This window comes from Muntiacus reevesi, chromosome 1 (genome assembly GCF_963930625.1).
Source record: "Muntiacus reevesi chromosome 1, mMunRee1.1, whole genome shotgun sequence".
In the NCBI taxonomy this organism is placed as follows: Eukaryota; Metazoa; Chordata; class Mammalia; order Artiodactyla; family Cervidae; genus Muntiacus; species Muntiacus reevesi.
This window is the reverse complement of record NC_089249.1, coordinates 193,542,932-193,566,038: the sequence shown is the minus strand read 5'-3', so window position 1 is coordinate 193,566,038 and position 23,107 is coordinate 193,542,932. Positions and strand designations below refer to the sequence as shown.

At 46.9% G+C, this 23,107-nt stretch overlaps 1 long non-coding RNA gene across 1 annotated transcript; it reads right to left on the bottom strand.

The window, feature by feature from the left end:
- Positions 1 to 1,258: 1,258 nt before the first annotated feature.
- On the bottom strand, positions 1,259 to 2,681 carry LOC136169183 (uncharacterized). The gene is made up of 3 exons (XR_010663394.1): positions 2,603 to 2,681; positions 2,211 to 2,340; positions 1,259 to 1,326 (listed from the first exon to the last, which is right to left on the bottom strand). It is a non-coding gene; the product is annotated as an uncharacterized lncRNA (long non-coding RNA).
- Positions 2,682 to 23,107: the final 20,426 nt, after the last annotated feature.

Here is a 23,107-nt window from a genome sequence, read left to right as displayed (position 1 = left end):
GACCCAGCACAACCAAAAACAACTAAATAAGCCTTAGAAAGATGCAATTTTGACTCCTGGTTCCATGGTGTATTTTTTAAAAATGAAAACACAAAACTTGCTGTAGAGCATGATGTCAAGTTGAAGGCTTCTGAATTAGCCAACTGAAGGAATGCACTTAAAGATTAAAATATTACAGCAATTTAAAAATCTTGCCATCTACCATATAACACGATTAGAACATCTATAGTTAAGTAATATGACTGATTGTTATCATAAATATAACAGCAGTTTATAACATGTTCTTTTCCATGAAGGTTAGCATAATTTTTGATATTGAAATTAGGCAGCGTTTTACCTAAATTTTTATTAGACTTCACTTATTTCTCATTTATTTAGACCCACAAAGTAATTAGCACTGCTCAAAGAGACTGAAAAGTCTAATATTCATAGAATCCATCTTCTAAAAACACCTAGTTTTACCTCCCATCTTCCTTCAGCTCTAGACTTCCTCATCCTGTCCACATCCTGCTCTTCATCTACATGTTATCCTTCTCCCCTTTCAGTATCAGACTCTAGACATCTAAAAACTACATTTCCCGACTCCCTTGTTGCTAGGGTTCTGGATGGAATGAGATTCTGCCACTGAGAAACTCATGTAGGGGCTTTCCTGGTGGCTCAGATGGTAAAAGATCTGCCTGCAATGCCAGAGACCCGGGTTTGATCTCTGAGTCGGGAAGATCCCCTGGAGAAGGTAATGGCTACTCACTCCAGTATTCTTGCCTGGAGAATTCCATTTCACTTTCATTTTTCAGACACTCTTGTATAGGATTTGGAAGGTGGAAGAGAGGTGGAGACCATTTTCCCTACCATCAGTGGTAGTTGATGGGTGGGCTACAGTCTGTTTTTGTAGCAGGCATAATTCTGTGTTTCATTATTGACCCATCAGCTTCCCAAAGAATACTGACAGCAATTCCCTGAGATTCTGTGCATTGCAAGATCTCCAGTGGCATGACCTTGAGTCCCAGGAAACACCCTTCCAACTTTCATTCCCGAAGCTCAGCTAATGAATTTCAAAGCAGTCCCATCGGGGGGATTGCGGGGACCGGCAAAAAAAAAAAAAAAAAAAAAAAAAAAAAAAAAAAAAAAAGCAGTCCCATCATTAAATCACTCCTCTCCTCATTGGAGTATCTAGAGTGATTTCAGTTTTCTGTTCTAAGCCCTGGTTAGGGAGTCAAGAGGGTCACATCCAGCTTTAGTACTAACCTGCTTTCCTCTTGGTCTCCAACCTCTTCAAGGAGCGGCGGCGGCGGTGGCTGGGAGAGGGGCTTGGGGGGCAGTGCCAGTCTGGGGGGTCAGAGGTGAGAATGAGAGGACAAGTCAAGATCATTATTCACATTCTTGATACTTACTGGCTGCTTACTGCCTACCCAGTGCTTTATATGCATCACCTCATTTTATCTCATAGCCTCTTCGCATTCAAGTTTTGACACTTAAAAGTTGTGCAATCTTCAGCAAGTCACTTAACCCCTCTGGGTTTTAATTTCTTTGGCAGTGTAAAATGGAATAATCATAGTTATATCTGTGAGATCATGCATATAAAAGTACTTAGCACAGGCTCCAGCTTGCAATAAATAGAAATCATTATTGTTTTCACTATTTACAGCTGAAAGAAGATACACCTAGTTGTCCCCATATATCCATTCTCCCCTGTGGTTTGTGGCAATTAAGCCTCCATCTTTAATGTATCACTCAGAAATGAATACTACATTTCCCAGCCTCCCTTGCATCTAGATGTGCCATGTGACTGAATTTTGGCCAATAAGATGAGAGAGAAGTGTCTTCTTCTCAAGTCCCTTTGTCCTGGTGCCTGGCAGGAGGTCCTGATGAGATTCCATCTTGGGATACAGCAGAGCAGTAAGCTTGAAGGAGCCTGAGTCCCAGAATAATCTCTGGCCTGTTACTGAGCCAGAAATAAATGCCTCTCTTGTTTAAGATAATGTTAATTTGTATCTTTGATACACATGGCTAAAATTGCATGTTAATCAGCACACAGTGAGTTACTTCCGTTACTATGTATATTTTATGGTTAGATAAACTGAGAATCAGAGAGGAAATATGACTGACCTAAAGTAAGTGGCAGCGTCCTAGATTTTAGCTCATCTGTTTCACGCCTAACCACTGGATAGCACTTTCCCTACCTCTACCCTCCTCCTGTCCCCGGGCTGTACCCGTGCTTGCCAGAGTTTCCATCCCTGTGCTCATCTTCATGTCCAATCCAGCATCCTTGAACACGGCAAGTCTGTCTTTCCCACTGCCTGTTGTGCAGCCGATGTCATGTTCCTCTACCGTATCCCAGATCTGAGGGTCAAGAGAGGACCCTGGATTTGGAGCTTGTATTACCCCTCGAGGGAAGGTGCAATGGTACACTGTGATTGCTGGTTCAAATAATTTCACACCATCATCGATTTATTGGGCCCTTACCACCTGCCAACTTCTATGCTGTCCACAGGCTCCTTGAATCCTTGCAATTACGAATATTACCCACTTAATAGGTGAAGAAACTGAGGCTCCAGCTAGAATCTCCAGGCAGTCTTTTGGCTCAAAGCCCACATGCTCTTACCTTCTTCTGTGTGAACTTGTGCTTGCTGTTCAAGACATGGACAGCCTTGTCCACAGCGACTAGCCCCACTGTGGCCTCTGCATCACCTGTAACCTTCAATGCCACCTTGCTGCTTGGTTGTATAGACTGGAGGTATGCTTCATTCTTCAAGCCAATCTTCAGCTAAGCAAGGAAAAAGAGATGTGAGGAAAAGAGGCTCATAGGTCACCAAGGGGCTTCCCCAAGTCCACTTTCAAGTTCATGCTCCCTTCAGCTCTGATGGTGCATCTGGGAACTCCACCAGGCCATTCGCAACTCTGCACACTTACTTGCATCTTCTTCACCTCTGAGGTTGAGCTTTTAATGCCACATCACTTCCTCTTGCCCCCAGACTGAGAGCCTTTGAATTTGTACAGACTATCTCCCAAGAATTATGATGGTGGTGTACAACTGTAAGGAGTTAGGCTCACCTTCTCCTGGCATTTGTCATTCACATCAATCAAAATGGAATCAGCCACCAGTTCAGGGTCCCGTCCTGTCCCCTTAGGCAGTAAATAAAAGGCGAGAATGCGGAAGGAGGGCAGCATCTTGGAAGTCACATCAATAATGGTGGATGCGAAGACACTCCCATGATTTTTTAATTCTTTGGCATGCACAATCTGACCCTTGCTCAAGACCTTGGAGACAAGGAAGATTAAGGATGAGAAGGACAGGACCAGCCCTTCCCCAAGGCTATCCCAGCCCACAAGGGAGGCCCATAGTCCCTTTGCTTCAGCCCACCCCTAGATCTGCGTCCATCCCACATGGTTCCCACCAACTCAGCTTGCCAGGGTTGTACCAGAGAAAGAATTCCTCAGTGCAAGTCTTGGCCCCAGCCCCTCACCAAGATGGTGAAGCGAGTGATCTTTTTATTGACAGAAGGATCTTTCGTGTTAAGGCTCAGCTGGATGTTGCTGCCAACTTCTGTGTTCAATGCCTTCACATCAATGTGCAGGAAGTTCCCTGACTCATCCTGAGTTGAGTAAGGCCGAGCTGTCATACTGGCTGAAGCCTGCTCCTCTGGCTGGATTGGTGCCTCAGTTTTCACCTGGGGAGGGTGATGGACAAGTAAATCCCCCCAATTACTCTTCCAGCTTACAAAACCCCAGCCCCACTATCCCTGCCCCATAAGTGTGGTACCTGGACAGTGAGCTCCTTCAGATTTGCATCTGTGTTGATGACCAGAGTAGCCTCACCACTTGGTGTGGTGTGTACTTTCACATCTGTGCAGCTGACGAGGACTTTGGAGGCTGGGGACCCATCAGGATTTGAGACGAAGACCTGGAGTGGAATCTGGTGTGAGATCAAGTTCAGGCCTGAGGGTGGCCTAAGGTAAGAGGTGGGAACTGTGAATGCAGTCTGGATAAGACTGCTTTGTACAGCTGTACAGGTTGTGCACTGAGCAACACCAGGAGCACCACTCATTCAGTGCCAGTGAATGGCGCCCCTTAGAGTTTTGCAGAGTAAAGCCAGAAGTGGCAGCCCTGGGGTTTGGTGTGCCAGGTGGGTAGGGGTGGGGGGAATTGAGGGTGAAAAGCATAGGAGGAGACACGCAGGACTTGGTGAAAACTTGGAGTAGGATTGGCACTGGCTTTTATAATGCCCACCAGACCTCTCAAAATCACCCCAAAAGAATGTATAAAAAAAAAGCACACTTTCTGTGCAAATGCAGCCTCAAGATAAATGTCTAAGCACCTCCTTCCAGCCTGACTGTGATCTGTAACCACCCCCCCCACCCTTGGAGAAATTCTGGGGCCATCTCTGTGCTTTCGGGGGGTTTGAGTTACGACTTGAGGGAACCCTGGAATAGATCTGGAGACATGATGAACTCAATTCTCAGACAAATGAATTCTGGGAGGCAGGTGAATCCAGCGTGGGATTTTGTCTCCTGGGAAGGTTTGTTTCAGGGAGGGGGGCCCTGGGTCCCTGAGTGGAGTAAACCCAGACTCTGACCCTAAAGTGGAATGGCATCCCCGGCTTGAAATATTGGGGTGTCTTGATGAACTTGATGTTGTATGGGCTCCGAACAATCTTCACCCCGGAGATCTCGGCCTGGACCATCTCACCCCCTGGAGAGACAAGGGGACCGTGAAATCTGCAGCAGATGTTAAGTTTCTTGGGGAAGAAGCAGGGCTGCTGGTACGGAAGGCACAACTTGGTGAAGGTAAGATAAGATGGTAATACAGTTTCAGCTCCTCCCAGTCCTTCTGATGTTTCCCAAATTCTCTGCTAAGGAGCTGGCCTGAGGTCACATGGGTGGAGTGCTGGGTTGGGAAAGGACACAGGGTCTTGAGCTTGGCCAGGGACCCAGGTGAGGATGGCACCTGAGGAGAAGACAGTGACGTTGACAAAGATTGAGGCCCCGATGAAGTCCTCTTCTGGGCCTTGGAAGGCAGCCATCAGCGTGTCCTTCTGGAGGGAGATGTGGCCATGGCCTTCAGAGATCTGCTCTCGGGGTAGGAGACAGGAGAGGAGATGGTTTCTTTGGAAGTGGGGGATGGTTGAAGGAAGGAAGGTGGGAGGGGGGAAGGAGGGGAGAGGAGGTGGGGAAGGAGAGACAGCAGAAGGGTAAGTCTCAGTCACCTCCACCCTCTGCAGGGAGCTTTGGATGGGGATCCGACGGGAGTCCTGCTTCACCCCGAAGATGGCCAGAGCATGTCCATCCACCGGCTTGTTGAATATATACCTGGGGGATGGACAGCCATTTCACTAGCTCTGAAGCACCCTCACAACCTCATTTGCCTGCAGACACAACCTCAAGTGTCAGCCTGTAGACATAACTTCATGTGTCTGCAGACACAGCCTGTAGGACCTCGTGGAGCTGGAGGAAAGGCTGGAACACTTGGGAAGGGCAGAGGGGGTCCCTGGTGACTAAGATGATTCCATTACTGACCAACGCAAGCCTGGGAGGTGACAAAAGAATCCCATGAAGCCTTGTTGGATTGCAGATGTGGCTTATGCAACCTCCCAGGATGGTAGAGGTAGGCTGTACAGCCATATGGAGCCACAGGGACATCTGAACCACCCTGAGGTGGCAAAGGTGGTCTGTGAAGCCTCATCAGGCAGTCTAGGTGACCTGTGTAGGATGATAGAGTTGGAGAAGTGGTCTGTATAATGTCAAGAAGTGACAGACATGGCCACTACAACCATAGGCAGACAATATGGCCTGTATAGCCTTATAGAGCTGTGGAGATGGTCCGTAAAAGGCAGCGAATGTGGCATTTGCAGCTTCGTTGGGCTCCAGAGGTGACCTGGACAATCTCGGGAGATGGCAAAGGTGCCTATGCGACCTCATGGATCTTTAGAGACAGTCTGAACTGTGGAATATGATGTAACTCCGTTATGTAGACAAGGTGGCTTGTGCAACCCTGGAGACCTAGGGGATGATGTGCACAACCTCACAGGGACAAGAATGTCTCATGGGTGGCAGAGAGTGTCTCTCTTATACCCTAAGAGCTGCAGAAGGGCTCACTTCTCTGCTCATTCAGCTTCTTGGCCTCCCTGGTCCTCTGGCCAGGCTAGAGGTTAAGGAACTCACCGGGCCTGGATATTCACACCCAGAACCTCGTCCTTGAGGTAGAAGAAAGTCTTGTTGGGTATCAGCTGGACCTCAAAAGATGGAAGCACTGGGTGGAGTAAAGAGCGTTATTTACCCGCAGCGTTTCACTGTGCCCACCCCACTCCTGTCCCTTCCCTGTCCCACTTGCTCCTTCCTTGGAGATTCTGGCAGCCCCGGCGGGCTGGATGCATGGTCCTGTCCACCAGCCCCCAGCTCAGGCCCTGGCACATGGAACATGCACCATGAGACCTGCTTTGCCTTTCCAGCTCCACTCCTTGCAGGGACCCACCTTGTCCTCCCCAGCACGCCCTTCTCACCGTACTCCTTCACTTCAAAGCCTGTCTTGAACTTCTGCTTGGGTGCAGTTTGGTAACTGGCTTCAATGGTCCAGGTCCCAATACTGAGGCACAGAGAGTTAGGAGAATTGGGGCCCGAGAAGGAGGACCTGCCCCCACTCCCTCCCTAGAGCTCCCGGCAGTGTACCTGATACGCTCTGGCAGAGTGAAAGCATCTCTGAAGACACCATCCTCGGGCATGAGATCCTTGCTGATCACAGCAATCCCCTCCGGGTTCTGCAGGAATAGAGAGCGGATGGTTCACACCCCAGTCTTCCACCACACGATAGAACCACAGTACCTGGGATCCACCCTCCCGTCGGGCCAGGTCACCTTGATGTCCAGGGTGAAAGTCCTGGGCACAGGATCCATCCTGTGGTTCACGGCATACACCCGGTATTGAACTGGAGAAGGAGGGAAGATTGTGAGTCTGGGCTAGGGTTTGGGGAGGAGGTGGGTATAGTCATGAGGATCTTGGGCAATGGGGGAGGGGAGCCTTGGACAGGAGGACACCTCGGGAGGTGGAACTTGGGGCCCACAAGGGGAAACGGGATGAGAGTCAGCACCTGCCCCAGGCCAAGTGCCCCGGGGGGGCTGTACCCGATTGCTCGGGAGTGTAGATGGTCTTGTCTGTCTGGATGAAGATGTAGCCAGCATGGGGAGCCACCAGCACCAGCTTCTCCATGGATGAGGAGACTGAGGTGGGTGCCCAGGTTGCCTCGATGATGACATACTGCTTCCCGGGTTTTGGGGGGTAGACCAGGTTCTCGGGAATCTGGGGAGAGATGCCCACACTCCTCAGGGTCTGCTGAGGTCTCCATCTTTGCGGGCAAAGCCCTGCACCAGGTGCTGGCGAAGCAATTGAATGGGAGCTCTCTGGCTCTGCTGTTGGGAGCAAGTTCTCCGATTGCAACGCCCAGGTTGCTGCCCAACGAGTGCATCCAGCCTGGATGCAATCCCGTTTAGGCTGTTTCCCAAGTCACCAGGAGAGGGCGCCTTTTATTCTTTCAAATCTCAAACTATGATTGATTTTATTTTAGTTTTAACTTTTTATTTTGTATCGGGGTCTAGCCGATTAACAATGTTGTAATAGTCTCAGGTGAATGGTGAAGGGACTCAGCCATACACATACATGCATCCATTCTCCCTCAAACTCTGCTCCCATGCTGGCTGCCATATAACATTGAGCAGAGTTCCCAGGTCCTTGCTGGTTACCCATTTTAAATATAGCAGTGTGTACATGTCCATCCCAAACTCCCTAACTATCCCTCCCCCACATCCTTCCCCCCAGCAAGCATAAGTTTGTTCTTTAATACTGTGAGTCTTTTTCTGTTTTGTAAGTTCATTGCGATCATTTCTTTTTTAGATTTGCACAGAGGTGTCGTGTGGGCTGACCAAGGCCTTTCTTGGAGCCCAGACTTAGGGGACTTTGAATTTCTAAATGGATACAGCATGCCGACCGGTATATATAGAATGGATAAACAACAAGGTCCTATTGTAGGGCACAGGGAACTCTATTCAAAATCCTGTGATAAAACATATTAGAACAGAATACGAAAAAGAATGCATGAAAGTGGAAGTCACTCAGTTGGGTCTGATTCTTTGTGGCCGCATGAACTGTAGCCTGCCAGCCTCCTCTGTCCATGGAATTCTCCAGGCCAGAATACTGGAGTGGATAACCATTCCCTTCTCCAGGGGATCTTCCCAACCCAGGGATCGAACCCAGGTCTCCTGCTTTGCAGGTTGATTCTTTACCATCTGAGCCACCAGGGAAGCCCAAGAATACTGGAGTGGGCAGCCTATTCCTTATCTAGTGGATCTTTCCGACCCAGGAATCAAACCGGGGTCTCCTGCATTGGTGGTGGACTCTTTACCAACTGAGCTGAGGCCTAATAAGAAAGATTTTAAAATATTTTTCTGCTTCCCAAACCACCATGCTGCATCCCCCTTCCAGGTCTTTGCTCAAACTGTTCACCCTGAAACAAAGCCATCTTCTCCTTCCCACCTTTAACCTTTCACTTGATTACTCTGAGATTTTCTGGAAAAAAAAAAAAAAAAGAAGAAGAAGTGTTGCTCAGTCGTGTGTGACTCTTTGCGACCCTATGGACTATAGCCTGCCAGGCTCCTCTATGCATGGAATTCTCCGGGCAAGAATACTGGGGTGGGTAGCCATTCCCTTCTCCAGGGGATCTTCCCGACCCAGGGGTTGAATCCCCGTCTCCTGTACTGCTGGTGGATACTTTACCGTTGAGCCACCAAGGAAGCCTATTGCTGTAAGCAGTAATTCACACAATGTTGTAAATCAACTATACTTCAATAAGTTAAACGAAAAATAGGACATAAGAGGAGCAGTAAGTATATCCAGCCCACTCATCTTGGCCTGTCACCCACCGTCACTGATGCCTGGTCCATAAAGTGGTTTTCCTGTGAGAGAACAAGCTCTCTCCTGCCCACCAGAGTATTCTTCATGGGGAAATCCCACACGCTGAGAGTCACCTCAAGGGGATTGCTGAGGGGCTCACTGGAGTCAGAATGAGCCTCCACATGGATGGTCTCTGGGCTGCCGATCCGCAGGACCCGGGGGGTCACCAGGATGTACCTGTCAGTGAACACACACGGGACCATGGGGGGATTCAAGCGGGGGAAGCATTTGACTGGGGTCAAATGCAAGGAATCATGCCAGCGGCGGAGTCCCCTCAGTTCTGACTCACAGCGGCTCAGCCTGGGTGACTGGGATCCCCAGGAGGAGAAGAAGCAACCCCAGGCCCCGGGGCACGTCCATGGCGGTGGGTGGAAGATGCTTGTCCTCTTGTCCACCTCAGCGCTGGTCTGTTTGCCTTGGCTTGTCCTGGTTGAGTTAATATCTAAACGAACAAGGGGAGGAACTTCCCATAAATCCAGTGAAAGATGAGGGGGCTGCTCCGCCCTTTTCAATCAGTGCTCTGCAAGGTCGAGGGCGGAGGCAAGTTGTGCTGAGATGTATTCCGGCCCCACCCCCACCTTGGGGGGCAGAGTGGGGGATGGCTGTCTTTCCCATCAGCCACTGGATCTCATCCTGAAGCCCTCTCCTCCCGCGGCAGGAAGGAGGTCACCTCCCAGGCCAGGTGACCCCTGGGCACGTACACACTCGGGGCATGATTGGGCCTGGGTGGTAGGGGTAGGAGCAAACAGGATGTTCCCACCTCTGCCCTTGTGAAATTGGCAAGAGTTTCTGGGGAAGCTGCTCTAACGACGGCAATGCAGGCGTTATGTTTTTATTTCCCAATCACAGGTGTGACCAGCCGTATGAGGCATTTAGCCATCTGGCCTTGGGACCCACTGTAGTGGAAGCTTCTGGGAAATGCCCAGGTCAAATCCTCTTACTGGGCTTCTGAGCAACTGAGCGACTTTCACTCTGCATGCACCTCATGGCTTTTCTTCTTCCTTGCACGAGGCAATTGTGCGTGTTAGTCGCTCAGTCGTGTCTGACTCTGTGTGATCCCCATGGACTGTAGCCCACCAGTGTCCTCTGTCCATGGGACTCTCCAGGCAAGAATACTGGAGTGGGTTGCCATTAAATCATGGAGGAAAACACATCCTGATTGAAGCATTCCTGGAAGAAGGCTTTCTGTGACCTGAAATCATTCTCACTGGCTGTCTAATATGCTCTGTTTGGACTTCCCTGGTGGAATAGTGGGTAAGTAAGAATTGCCTGCCAATACAGGGGACACAGGTTCGAACCCTGGTCCTGGAAGATGCCCCGTGCCACGGAGCAACGAAGCCTGCGAGCCACAGCTACTGAGCCTGGGATCCTCAAGTACTGAAGCCTGTGCACCCTAGAGCCTGTGCTCTGGAACAAGAGACATCACTGCAATGAGAAGCCCACACACCACACCTAAAGAGTAGCCCCCACTCACCACAACTAGAGAAAGCCTGCCTGCAGCAGTGAAGGCTCAATGCAACCAAAGATAAATATCAATGTATAAATAAATAAAAATAGATCTCCTTCTTCGGTGAGGTCAACACTGCTGGTTTGGGGAGTCTTGCCTAGGAGGGATCCAGACGTTCCCAAACAATGATAATATACATTTATGCTACAAAGATTCACCAAATATTTACTACAAGCTTGGCCCTACTTAGGATGCTGGGGACACAGCAGTGACCATAATAGACAAAGTCTCTGCTTTCATGGAGTGGATACTTTCTGAGAACTTATTTTCTCCTTAGATTTCATAGCTTCCCATGACTTTGGTTCTCTGTGTACCCACTTTGTAGATTCTAGCTTTTTAGAGAGCTGGGAAACTGAGTGTGTCAGACACAAAGAAGGTAGTCATTTATTCCTCAGGCACTTACTGTGCACCTACTACGTGCCAGATGTACACTTGCTAAAGTCTCAGAGTCACACCGAAGTAAGAATTACCACCCATTGTATGGATGAGAAAACTGAGGCCCAGAGACGGTGGGCGACTTCCCCCACATCAGGCACGTGAGCCCTGCGGGTTGGGTAATACCCTTACCTTAAGTCTATGGTAAACAGTCTCTTATGAAGCAAAGAATCAACAGAATGGAATTACAGCCTGGATCAGGGATGCAGCTGAGACCTAATTCAGAAGGTTCTAGGACATTGGTGTCCATTTGGGGTGGCATGTCTGTCCCAGGATCTCAGGGAAACTCTGTTGGTCTTGTTCAGCTTTCCCTTGGCTGGAGTGAGCTCTCCCACCTCACATCTTCATGCCTAAGGTGTTCATATCTCCCCCACCCATCTCTGGGGACCCCACGTGTCCAGGATGGGGCACACCCAACGGTGAGGGGCTGCAGAGGCTTATATAATCTCATCTTTCTCTCCAGACTGGGCTCCTTCCTCCATGCCAATGCCTCTGTCTCCTGAGTGGGAATCTTTGCAAGGTAGGTGCCTCCAAGCCTCTTTGCAGCACACTCAGGCCTGCTGCAGTCTCTTGAGTTTTTATCGGTATTTTGATTTGGAAGGGTCCAGGAAGGAAAAACTGCCCTTGAGTGCCAGTGAGCAGCAGAGGAGGCAGGAAGCACTTAGACTACTCTGGGATATAGCCGTGCCACCCAATGAACTAATGGATGGAGGTAAGAATGGGGGCTGACTGAATGAGTGATAACAGGAGTTTATATCTCATTCACCTCTCCATCTCACCCCAATCCGGGTCCCCCAAAAGAAAAATGATAAGTGTTTGCTCAATAATTGAAATAAATTTGTGCACCTACTGCATGCCCAGCCTCGATGTGGGTGCTGGGGACACAGCAGTGAACAGAATGGAAACCACCACCCTCCTGGAGTGGATATTTACCGTAGCCACATTCACCTGGACTCTTTGAATCCTCTCGGCAATCTAAAGATTCATCACTGGCCCATTTTGCAGGTGAAAAAAAAACTAAGTGAAGTCTCCTGCCCCAAACTGTGTAGCTAGGAAACTGAAGCACAGAGATGTTAAGTGATTCACTCAGGGTCACACGGCAAGTTAAGAAATGGACCTGCACCTCGGAATCTGGATTTCAGAGGGAGCCCAAATTAGCAGATGCAAACAACTATATATATATATCAATATATATGTAACTATATATATATCAATACATATATATATAACTATGGATATATATATATATATATATAAATAAAATGGATAAACATTGAGGTCCTATTGTATAGCATAGGGAACTACAGTTAATATACTGTGATAAATCATAATGGAGAGGACTTCCTTGTTGGTCCATTGTTAAGACTTTGCTTTCCAATTCAGGGGGTTTGGGTTCTTCCCTGGTCGAAGAGAAGGGAAAGGCTTACCCACTTCAGTATTCTGGCCAGGAGAATTCCATGGACTGTGTAGTCCATGGAGTGGCACAGAGTCGGACACGACCGAGCGACTTTAATTTTTTCGAGGAGCTAAGATCTCACATGCTTGGGGGTCAAAACCCAACAAAATAGAAGCAATATTGTAAAATATTCAATCAAGACTTAGAAATAATGAAAAAGAATATGAGAAAGAATATACGAAAGTGAGAGTCAGTCTCTCAGTGGTGCCCGACTCTTTGCAACCCCATGGACTGTAGCCCGCCAGGCTCCTCGGTCCATGGGATTCTCCCTGCAAGAATGCTGGAGGGGGTTGTCACTTCCTCCCCCACGGGATCTTCCCGACCAAGGGATGCAACCCGGGTCTCCAGCATTACAGGCATCTTCTCTAGCATCTGAGCCACCGGAGAAGCCTATGGCTCAATCGCCTTGCTATACACCAGAAACTAACACAATACTGTAAATCAACTCTGCTTCAATTAAAAAACGTAACGAAGGGAGCCCGAGAAGGGTAGGAGCTGGGGAGAGCAGCCATGGGCTCCACCCAGGTCTTCGGCAGCCCCAGGGATCAAGTCCAACCTCTTGAACCTGGCCACGAGAGGGCGCCAGCGAACCTCCGGCCAGACGCTGAGTGGCGCTCGGCCTCCTCCCGCAGGAATGTCAGCGGCGGAGGGAGGGGACTTTGGCGGCCAGCCCAGAGCAGCTGCTGCTGCCGCCGCTCAGATTCCGCCCTCCTTCCCGCTCCCTCCCTGGGACACCGGGCTTGCAGAAAGGAGGCCGGGGCGGGAGGGGCGGCTTTGCACGGATTTGTGGCCTCTGTTTTCGCCCCCCTCCGCCTGGGCTTCCAGCCCGAGGCTTCCCGGGAAAGGCCGGGAAGGACCCAGGAGGCAGGGAATAACACCCACAGCAACATAACAACAGATCGCTGTCATTTGTAGTACACCTACGAAGTTCCTGCCCTTGGTGGGACTTCCCACCAACTGCTCCATTCTACCGATGAGGAAACTGAGGCTCAGAGAGGTTCGGTTGACTGCTCAGGTAGGGGGAGTCAGGAGCTTCTTAGTGTGGAAGGAACGGCCAGGATGTGGCCAGTTTAGTCACTTCCAGTCCTAGCCCAGGCTCCTTGGGCCATTTCTTGGCTTTCTTGGAGCTTCAAGAACTGGCTTTGCTTCCTGTTCCCTAAGGGAATCGCATGCTTTCTCTGCTGGTCAAAGGCGGTCTCTGAAGGCTGTCAGAGTTTTCAAGGGAAGCTTATTGCCAACAGAGGAGAAAGAATAATTTAGCAATCACATTTGGGGTTGATTACTGGGTCTGAAAGCACCATGGAATTTCAATAATATGTGTCCCCACAGAGCTCACAGCCGGGTCAGGGAGAACTACTCATAAATAAGCAGATGTGAGAGCCCAGAGGAGCCTGCTAGCTGATTTAGTCTGAGGAGTCAAGGAAGGCTTCCTGGAGGAAGTGGTATTTAGGCTGAAATCAGAGAATCTCAGGTCTTCCATGGTGGCTCAGACAGTAAAGAATTTGTCTGTAAATCAGGAGACCTGGATTCAATCCCTGGGTTGGGAAGATCCCCTGGAGATGGGAATGGCTACCCACTCCAGGATTCTTGCCTGGAGAATTCCATGGGCAGAGTAGCCTGGTGGGCTGCAGTCCATGGGGTCTCAAAGAGTTGGACAAGACTGAATGACTAACACTTTTCTTTCTTTTTTTTTTTTCCCAGAGAGTCTCAGACTAATCAGGTGAAAGATTAAGGGTGGGAGGGAGAAGATGGCTTTGTTTTAGGGTGAACAGTTTGAGCAAAGACCTGGAAGGAAGATGCAGCATGGTGGTTTGGGAAGCAGAAAAAGATTTTTAAATCTTTCTTATTAGGCCAAGGAAAGTCTCATTATGATGTGTTAATATACTCATTCAGGGTCTTGCTTCGTGGTCCAGTGGTTGAGATTCCACACTTACAATGTAGGGAGCAAGGGTTCAATCCCTGATTGGGGAAGTTCCACATGTCCTGGGGTGTGGCAGAAAAAATTATTAAAAATTTTCCCATTCATTCATTCATTTATCAGATATTTGGGATTCTATCATGTCAAAGTTATGGTTTTTCCAGTAGTCATATATGGATGTGAGAGTTGGACCATAAAGAAGTCTGTGCGCCAAAAAATTGATGCTTTTCAACTGTGGTGCTGGAGAAGACTCTCGAGAGTCCCCTGGACAGCAAGGTAATAAAATCAGTCCACCCTAAAGGAAATCAAACCCTTAATATTCATTGGAAAGATTGATGCTGAAGCTGATACTGGCCAAAGCTCCAATACTTTGGCCACCTGATGGGAAGAGCCCACTCTTTGAAAAAGACCCTGATGCTGGGAAAGATTGAGGGCAGGAGGAGACGAAGGCAACAGAGGATGAGATGGTTGTGTAGCACCACTGACTCAATGGATATGATTTTGAGCAAACTCTGGGAGATAGTGAAGGACAGAGAAGCCTGGCGCGCTACAGTCCATGGGGTCACAAAGAGTCAGACGAGACTTAGCAACTGAACAACAAGCAACCATGTGCCATAGGTGCTGGTGATGCAATTGAGCACACAGTCTCCTCCCCATGGAGATGATGTTCTAATGGGTGGAGATGGATAAGAAACAAATATGTCTGGTGATGAGAAATAAAGCAGGTCCAAGGTACACAATGAACCTGCTTGTGCCATCTTGTGGTGATCAGGGAGGGGCCCCTCTGAGTCCCTATATGAAATCAAGGAGGGAGACTTGTGGATATTTGGGAAAAGTGTTCTAGGCAGAGGAAACAGCAAGTGCAAAGGCCCTGAGGTGGAAGTGTGTGTGGAGATTTAAGAAATAGCAAGGAGGCCTGTGTTCTGGGATTGGAGTGAGTGATGGGGAGAGCGATGGAGATAATTTGAGATGAATATTCAGGGATTAGCATGTAGGAAGCCTCATCATTGTGGATTTGAATCTAAGAGAAGGAACCAGTGGAGAATTTTAAAGAAAGGAGGGGCATTTTCTTTCTGTGTTAGCAAATTAGTCTGAGGATGCCCTTTGTTACTATGACTTGAAATCCAAAAGTAACAAAAAGAAAGGTGAATAATTCCACAGCATAAAAATAAGGCCAGGACTTCCCTGGTGGTCCAGTGGTTAGAAATTGCCTGCCAGTGCAGGGGACATGGGCTCCATCCTGGGTCCAGGAAGATTCCCCATGCTGCAGGGCAACTAAACCCAAGTGCCCCAACTAGTGAGCCTGTGTGCCCTGGAGCCCGTGCTCTGTATCAAGAGAAACCACTGCAATGAGAAGCCCACGCACCGAACCTAGAGAGTAGCCTGTGCTCACCACAACTAGAGAAAGACCGAGGACAGCAATGAAGACCCAATGTGGTCAAAATAAATAAATAAATAAACAAGTGCACCTTCATTAAAAAAAAAAAGGGCCAAATGCCACCCCAGAAAAAAAAAAAAAACTTGGGAAAACATAACTGTACTTCATATTATAGACCCCTTAATGGCTATAATATGTAAAGAGTTTCTAAGAATTAATGATAATTAATTAATGATAAATATAAATTTATATATGCAAATCTCATAGAGAAAAAATTGAGCAAATGGTGTAGTCAGAATGTTCACAAAAAATGAAACACAAGGGCTCTTTAATGCGTTAAAAGACACTGGGCCTCGCTCTTAATAAGAGCAATGCAAGTTAAAATAAGGAATGTGAGATACCAATTTTTACATGTTAGATTGGCAAAATGCTGCTTAATACGGTTGAGCTGTTGAAAAGTGAGCATATTAATATGTGGACTTCAGTCCTCCCCCGTGGAGATGAATTTGATGATGTTCATAAAGATTACAAATGCTTAGCTTCTTTGGCCAAGAAGTCCCATGGTAGAAAGGCTTGCACGTGTGTGAAATGGTGTATAAACACAAGGTTATTCATTGCAGCCATTTCTATCATAGCCAAAGATTGGAGGGAACCCCTAAGATTCTTCATGAACTCCAGGACCAGTTGCATAAATTATCCTCCATCTATACAACGGAATATATTACGGCTGATTCAAAGAATGAGGAAGTCTGCTCAGGCTGATGTGGAAAAACTCCCAGGACATACTCAAGGAAAGATCCCTTCACTTCACTCTTCACTCTTATGTGTATAGTATGTTGCTTTTTGTGAAAAAGTTTTTAAAGTGTATATTCATTTTCTCCACTAAAATGCTACACATTTATTTTTGTTTATTTATTTTTTAATTGTAGGTGGTATTTGAGGATTTTATTTTAAAAAACTAAAAAAAAATCTTTTTGTATTATTTTTGGCTGCACCCCCGCAGCGTGTGGAATCTTAGTTCCCCGACCAGGATTGGAACACATGCCCCTCTGCCTTGGTGGGACACAGTCCCAACTACTGAACCACCAGGGAAGCCCCCTTATTTTTTAAGTTGTGGTAGAATACACACAACATAAAATTTACCATTTTGACCATTTTCGAGTGTACGGTTCACAGGCATTAGGTACATTCATATGTTGTTGACCCACCACCACCATCCATCTCCAGAACTCTTTTTATCTTTCCAAACTGAAACTCTGCCTCCATTAAACTCACACTCTCCATTCCCATTCCCCAGACTCTTTGAACCACTATTTTACTTCCTGTTATGAATTTACATATTCTAGGTACCTCATATAAATAGAATCATGCAATATATTTGTTCTTTTGCATCTGGCTTGTATTATTGGCATAATGTCTTCAAGGTTCATCTGTGTAATGTCTTCAAGGTTCATTTGTGTTGTAGCACAGGTCAGGATTTCCTTCCCTTTTTTTTAAAAAAATTTTTTCTTGCTCTGGGTCTTTGTTGCAGTGCCTGGGCTTCTCTAATTGCATCATGCAGGCTTAGTTGCCTGGTGGCATGTGGGATCTTAGTTCCCCGACACGGGCTCGAACCCATGTACCCTGCATTAAAAGGCAGATTCCTTACCCTTGGATCACCAGAGAAGTCCCTTCCTTTTTAAGGCTGAATACTATTCCTTTGTGTGTGTATACCACAGTTCATTTATCCATTCATCAGGTGTTTTTTCCCTTGTATATTCAGAAAGAAAATCTGGATAAATAACTCATGAAAGTTATAACATGCAGGGGTGGGGAATCAGAAACTGGGCAGTTGAGTAACGAGGAGGATAAGAGAATGGCTTAAAAATATTTCTTAATATGTATTATTAATTTTTATTTTTATGTGTGTTCTTTTGTATTTTTTTATTTTGAAAAGCACTGTGAATGTTTTAACTGTTTTTTAAAATATTTATTTATTTATTTTTTGTTTGTTTTAACTATTTGAAAGATATGTTTAAGGATCCTCTGGGCTGTTGTCTGGAAAATATATTGTAGGGAGGAAAATACAGAAGGGGAGGAGGCTGGGGCAATATTCTACGTGAGTAATCTTGGTGGTTGGACTAGGCTGGAAGCCAAGAAGGTGTTTTGAAGTTGCTATCTGGATTGATGATGATTCTTCCTGATTTGCAACAGAAACTGACTCAGGGTGATTTAAGCTGCAGAGGAATTTCTTGCGGGTGGATACTGGGGGCTCATGGGATTACCAGCCTTGGAAGATGGAAAAGGATGAAGTGAGGGCAGGACAGCAGCTAAGACCACAGTTTAATCACCCCCTGGAACCAGCCAGCAGCTCTGGCTTTTGTTGCCAACACTGGTGATGCAATGCTTGTATCCCTTCTGCCCCCTCCTCTTGCTGATCATTCCTCCGGGTGGGCAGCTCTGCATTCTAAATCCTGTGCATCTGCAGAATGGGATTAAGGTCACGTGCTCGCCCCCAAGCTGCAAGGGAAGCTGGGAGAGAAGGTCTGGTGTGTTCTTGTGCCAGGAGTCTATACGGAGACTTCCCTGGTGGTCCAGTGGTTAGGAGTCTGTCTGCCAGTGCAGAGGACACAGGTCTGGGAAGATCCCACATGCCGTGGGGCAGCTAAGCCTGTGCTCCACGACTACTGAAGTCACCTGCCTAGAGCCCATGTTCTGCAACAAGAAAGCCACTGCAATGAGACCCTTGTGCACCGGAATGAAGAGTATCCCCTGCTCACTGCAACTAGAGAAAGCCTGTGAGCTGCAATGAAGACAGAGAGCATCCAAAAAAAAAAAAAAAAATCGATGTGAATGGCATTTGGAATACTGTCCGCCCCACCTGCAAATAAAAATCAAGTTCGGCTTCACTCATCCTGGGTGTGATGGCTCTTCCTTCTTGGTAAGGAGGTAATTGTGTCTTTTAAAATAATTTACTTAAGGGAGTTTTAAAAACATTTTATAAGTACAGGTTCTAGTTTGTGTTGGAGTATAGCTGCTTTACAATGTTATGTTAGTTTCTGGTATACGGTAAAGTGATTCAGCTATATATACACATATATCCATTCTTTTGCAGATACTTTTCCCATAGAGATCATCACAGAATATTGAGGAGCATTCTAAAGGAGGTTTCTACATTAATTAGGCTGTGTTGAGTCTCATCAGTGGCAGGTAGGCTTTCCTTGACTTGTGGCTCATGGACTCCAGAGTGCCCGGGCTCAGTCGTTGCGGGTTGCTCCAAGGCATGTGGGATCTTAGTTCCCCAACCAGGGGTTGAATAGGTCCCCTGAATTGGAAGGTGGATCCTTAATCACTGTACCACTTTGGAAGTCCTAAAAAAAAAAAAAAATGGAGTTCTTTTTTTTTTATAAAGCAAGGAAATATTGGAAATTCATAAGATTCAGGACAGAGGAGACCTTTGGGGTAAGGCAGGCAGCCAAGATCGATCACGTTCTAATGGTAGAGTGTGACGGCAGGCTACTGTGTACGCACTTTGCTCCTCTACCTTGTCAAGTGCATGGACTTGCATCAGTCAGCGTCCCAGATGGAAAGAGACAGCACACTCACAGTGGGTAATTTGGGGAGTGATGGGGACAGGCACAGTGGTTAGAGGAAGGGCCAGGGGTCAGGAGCCTAATGGAGGATAACACAGTGCCTTCCTCCTGCTGACCATGCGGTCCCATCACTATCTTTAGCTGAAGGGAGTGGTCCTCAGAAACTGGAGTCAGGGCCTGAGATGGACAGATGCTTCGAATCCACAGGGACCCTGCATGGAAGGGACAAACGCCCTGGTCTTTCCCCTCCCACCCCCTGACCTCCTGCTTATGCCTCCCACTGGCAGAACCCAACGCAACTGGAAGCCAGAGGTGAAGGAAATTGATTGATCTAATACTTGGGTGAGCCTCCTGGTTAAAGACCTTTTGTACATGTGTATTTCATCTACTCTTTTTTACTTTATTTAAAATGTTTATTTGTCTGTGTGTGCTAATTTGCTTCAGTCGTATCTGATTCTGTGCAACCCTATGGACTGTAGCCTGACAGGCTCCTCTGTCCATAGGATTCTCTAGGCAAGAATACTGGAGTGGTTTGCCATGCCGTCCTCCAGGGGATCTTCCCGACCCAGGGATCAAACCCACGTCTCTTATGTCTCCTGCATTGGCAAATGGGTTCTTTACCAGTAGTGCCACCTGGGAAGCCCAATGTTTATTTATCTTTTTATTTTGTCTGGCTTCACCAGGTCTTAGTTGTGGCACATGGGATCTTTTAGCTGTGGCATGAGGGATCTAGTTCCCTGACCAGGGATCAAACCCGAGTCCCCTGCACTGGAAGATGGATTCTCAACCACTGGACCACCAGGGAAGTCCCTCACCTATTATTGTTAAAATTTAATTTAATTTAAAAATTGACATAGGAAACTGTATTCAATGCCTATGTGCTTAGTTGCTCAGCTGTGTCTGACTTTTTGTGACCCCGTGAACTGTAGCCCACCAGGCTCCTCTGTCCTTGGAATTTTTCAGGCAAGAATACTGGAGCAGGTTGCCATTTCCATCGCCAGGGGATCTTTCCTACTCAGGGATCTAACCTGGGTCTCTTGCTTTGGCAGGTGGATTCTTCACCACTGTGCCGCAGGAAGCCCATACTAACCTTTATAGACATAGAATCTGAAAAAGAATGGGAAAAAAATTAAAAAATAAAAAAGAATATGTGTATGTATAACTGATTCACTCTGAAGTACGGCAAAAACTAACACAACATGTAAACACAACATGTAAACCAACTGTGTTGTTGTTTAGTCGCTAATTTGTATCTGACTCTTTTGTGATCCCTTGGACTGTAGCCTGCCAGGTTCCTCTGTCCATGGGATTTCCCAGGCAAGAATACTTTAGTGGGGTGTTGTTTCTTTCTCCAGGGGATCTTTCAGACCTAGAAATCGAAACTGCATCTCCTACATCGCAGGCAAATACTATATTCCAATAAAAATGAATTTAAAAAATCAGAATTCAGGTCACGTGAGATGAAATTACCGGGATGAAAATGGAAGTGTTAATTGTCCAGTCATGTCCAACTCTTTGCGATCTTATGGGCTGTAGCCTGTCAGGCTCCTTTATCCATGGGATTTTCCAGGCAAGAATACTGGAGTGGGTAGCCATTCCCTTCTCCAGGGGTATCTTCCCAACCCGGGATGGAACCCAGGACTCCTGCATTGCAGGCAGATTCTTTACCATCTGAGCCACTGGGGACGTCCACCACATGCATGTGGGGATCATGTGCAGCATGATGGGGATCTTAGTCCCCTGACAAGGGGTCAAAACTTCGTCCTCTGCAGATAGACTCCAAAAATTTTTTTTTTAATTGAGATATCATTTATTTGCCATAAACATTGTCTTGTTTAAGTGCACAATTCTGTGGGTTTGGGTGGATTCATAATCTTGTGCAACCATCACCATTATCTACTTTCAGATATTCTTTTGCAGGTATTCCAACATTGCTTCAAAAATCCAGTACAGAGGAAGCAGAAAGGAGGAACTAATTTGAAAAAATATTGAGTAGCCCTTGCACTGACTCAAAGAGATCTCTTCTGAGGGTCCAGGATTTCTCTTTTCAGTTTCCCTTTTCCTAGAAGAAGTTCTAAAGACCGGCATAGACCTAGTTGGATGGCCCCAGACTAGATTCCTGCCTTTCTCCACTCCTCCCCTCTGTCTCATGAAACTGGGGATATTCTGAGTGACTCCATCTCATAAGGCTGCCGAGCAAACTTTAATTGAAAAACTTTGCCTGGAGCCTGGCATTCCAAGGTGGTTATTGAACCCAAAACCACAACAAGTATTCCAAGTGAAATGAAACAGTCCAGAGGACTTGGTTTCAGCACTTTACTGCTAGTCCTGCTTGGTAGAAGATGACACCAGGGGAGTCACCTGCCCAGGGCCACCCATTGAAAGAGAAGCAAAATCAGCTTTTATACCCAGAGTTCATTTGCTTCCGAATTCTCAAGAGGAGGGCCAAGAAACCTGGGGGACACTTGTCTCAGGGTTCAGATGGAATACTTATTGGTTTAAAAAAATTTAAATTGTGGCAAAGTATATACAATACAAAATGTGTCATCTTCACTATTTTTTTTTTTGGCCAATGCATGCAGGATCTCAGTTCCCTGACCAGGGATCGAACCTGCAGCTCCTGCATGGAGAGCATGGGGTCTTAACCATTGGACCACCAGGGAAGTCCCTCTTCACTACTTTTAAGTGTATAGTTGACTAGGTTTTTAAAAAAATTTACTCATTTATTTTTGGCTGTGCTGTATTCACTGCTGCGTGCAGCCTTTCTCTAGTCGCAGTGAGCCAGGACTCCTCTCTAGTTCTCTCTAGTTGTGGTCCTTGGGCTTCCCATTGCAGTGACTTCTCTTGTAGAGCATGGGCTCTAGGGCTCTAGGGCTTCAGAAATGCTGACTCCCGGACTCTAGAGCACAGGCTCAACAGCTGTGGCACACGGGCTTAGTTGCCCCGTGGTGTGGGGGATCTTCCTTGATCAGGGATTGAACACATGTCTTCTACATTGGCAGGCGAACTCTACCACTGAGCCACCAGCAAAGTCCTACAGTTCATTAGTGATAAGTACATTCACACTGTTGTGTAACTGTCACCACCATCCATCTCCAAGAACTCTTTCTTCATCTTGTAGAATTGGAACTCTATCGCCATTAACCACTAACTCTCCATTCCCCTTTTCCCAGCCCCTGGCACCCACCATTCTATTTTGTCCCTTTGAATCTGACTCCTCTAAGGACCTCATATAAGTGGAATCATACAGTATTTATCCTTTTGTGTCTGGCTTCTTTCACTCAGCATAGTGTCCTCAAGTTTCATCCATGTTTTAGCATGTGTCAGAATTTCCTTCCTTTTTAAAGCTGAATAAATATTCCATTGTATGGATGGATCACATTTTGTTTATCCAGTCATCTGTTGATGGACATTTGGGTTGGTTCCACCTTTTGCCTATTGTGGACAATGCAGTTCTGAACATGGGTGTACAATATCTCTTCAATTCTTTTGGGTGATACCCAGGAATGGAACTGCTGAGTCATATGATAATTTCATTTCATTGTTTGAGGAACTGCCATACCACTTTCCATAGTGGCTGCACCATTTTACATTCTTACCAACAGTGCCTGCCTAATGCCTAATGTGTGATGTGCTCAGTCGTGTCCAACTCTTTGCGACCCCATGTACTGTAGCTTGCCAGGCTCCTCTGTCTATGGGATTTTCCAAGCAAGAATACTGGAGTGGGTTGCCATTTTCTTCTCCAGGGGGTCTTCCTGACCCTGGGATTGAACCTGAGTCTCCTGTGTCTCCTGCATTGCATGTGGATTCTTTACCTGCTGATCCATCTGGGATGCCCACCAACAGTGCACAGGGTTCCAATTTCTTTACATTAATGCAAACACTTGCTATTTTCTGGGCATTTA